This window comes from Sarcophilus harrisii, chromosome 2 (assembly GCF_902635505.1).
Source record: "Sarcophilus harrisii chromosome 2, mSarHar1.11, whole genome shotgun sequence".
NCBI lineage: Eukaryota > Metazoa > Chordata > Mammalia > Dasyuromorphia > Dasyuridae > Sarcophilus > Sarcophilus harrisii.
The window spans coordinates 260,565,531-260,567,743 of NC_045427.1; the positions used below are offsets into that span (position 1 = coordinate 260,565,531).

At 46.5% G+C, this 2,213-nt stretch overlaps 1 pseudogene; it reads left to right on the plus strand.

Annotated features, from left to right (window-relative positions):
- Positions 1-493: 493 nt before the first annotated feature.
- Positions 494-1,797, plus strand: LOC100927209 (annotated as a pseudogene).
- The last annotated feature ends 416 nt before the right edge of the window (positions 1,798-2,213 follow it).

Sequence of the window (2,213 nt, forward strand, 5' to 3'; positions counted from 1 at the left end):
GGAAAGGAAAGGAGAAAGGAAAGGAAAGGAAAAAGGAAAGGAAAAAGGAAAAAGGAAAAAAGGAAAGGAAAGGAAAAATAAAATAGACCCAAGTGTGAATCACTCAAGGTCTTCTACTTTTTACAAAGTGCAAAATGACTCATAAAATCATTCCAAAGGGAAACCCCTTTTACAAACTGCAAATATCATTTCTCTAGATCTGAGAGGGAACACAAATTTGTACTTCATTTTCTCTGCTACATGATCCTAGTATTATGCCATCAATTGAACTGGGAGGTTCCAATTGATCAAAGGTCCCTTAACGACTGCTCAGGCCACATGCAGTGGGGCAGGAAACAAAAGAGGCCGCGCAGCGCGCGCCCTCAGGCCCTCCCTATCTCCCATCCCTTCACCCTCAAACCCCCTTAGGATGCCACGATCCCGGGAGCCCCCGGTCCCTCTGTCCGTCATTCCGTCCTTCAACTTCACCGCCCGCCATGGCCCACAAGCAGCAGCATTTGACGATGCTGTAGAAGAACGAGTGATCAATGAAGCGTATAAAATTTTAGGGAAAAAAGACCCCCTTTCTCTATGATCTAATGATGACCCCCGCCCTCGAGTGGCCCAGCCTGAGGCACAGTGGCTTCGCCACTGGACCAGAAGGGAAAGATTTCAGTGTTCACCGACTTGTCCTGGGCACACACACGTCAGATGGCAGAGCCATCTCGGGACAGCGGGCGTGCAGCTTCCCAGGAGGATGCTCAGTTTGACGCCTCTCACGTGAGAGTGAGAAAGGAGAACTCGGAGGCTTTGGCTCAGTAAGTGGGAAACTGAAAGTGAAATCAAGCTTAACCGCGAGGGCGAGGGAACAGGGTTCGTTAGTGCCCCAGAATCCCTGCGTCGCTGCATCCAAGCCTCCATCCAGTGACGTCCTGGGTTTGACGGCACCGAGCATCCTTTAAAACCGGCCGCTCCTGGGGAGGGAACTCAGACTTGTTTCTCCAAAGGAGTCTATGGGCTGTCACGGAACCCGAATCTCAGGGGACACCTGCGTAGTGCATCAGATGGTCACACCATCTGCTTGTGGGACATCAGGGCAGTTCCAAAGTAGCGGCTGCAAAGACCATAGTCAAGGACACAGCAGTAGTGGAAGGTGTTCCTTGGCACCTGCTCCATGTATCTCTTTGGATCAGTTGCTGATGATCAGAAGCTTATGATCTGGGACACACGCTCAAATAGTCCTTCTACACCAAGCCACTCAGTGGACACCCACACTGCGGAAGCAATTGTCTCTCTTTTAATGCTTACAGTGAATTCATTCTTGCCACAGGATCAGCTGATAAGACAGTTGCATTGTGGGACCTTGGAAATCTGAAACTGAAGTTGCATTCCTCTGAATTACATGAGGATGAAATATTCCAGGTTCAGCGGTCTCCCCACAATGAAACTATCGTGGCTTCCAGTGGCACTGACCGCAGGCTAAATGTCTGGGATTTGAGTGAAATTGGAGAAGAGTGGTCCTCTGAGGATGCAGAAGGTGGGCCACGAGAATTATTGTTTATTCATGGTGGTCACACTGCTAAAAATAGCTGATTTCTCCTGGAACCCCAGTGAACCTTTAATTATTTGTTCTGTATCAGAAGACAACATCATGCAAGTGTGGCAGATGGCTGAGAACATATACAATGATGAAGACCCTGAAGGAAGTGTGGATCCAGTGGGACAGGGGTCCTAGACATGTCTGCACTGGTGCTGATTTTTAGACTCCACTTTCTTCCCAACCTGAGGTTAATTTAACACTGGTTTTGAGACAAGACTTTTTTTTTGTCCAGACATTCTTCTATAGGAAGAATGAATGATTTCTTTTTTTTTTTTTTAATAACTTTTTATTGACAGAACCCATGCCAGGGTAATTTTTTACAACATTGTCCCTTACACTCACTTCTGTTCCGATTTTTCCCCTCCCTCCCTCCACCCTCTCCCCCAGATGGCAAGCAGTCCTATACATGTTAAATAGGTTACAGTAGATCTTGGATACAATATATGTGTACAGAACCGAACAGTTCTCTTGTTGCTCAGGGAGAATTGGATTTAGAAAGTATAAATAACCCGGAAAAAAGAACAAAAATGCAAGCAGTTTACATTCATTTCCTAGCGTTCTTTCTTTGGGTGTAGCTGCTTCTGTCCATCCTTGATCAATTGAAACTAAGTTAGATCTTCTCTTTGTTGAAGAA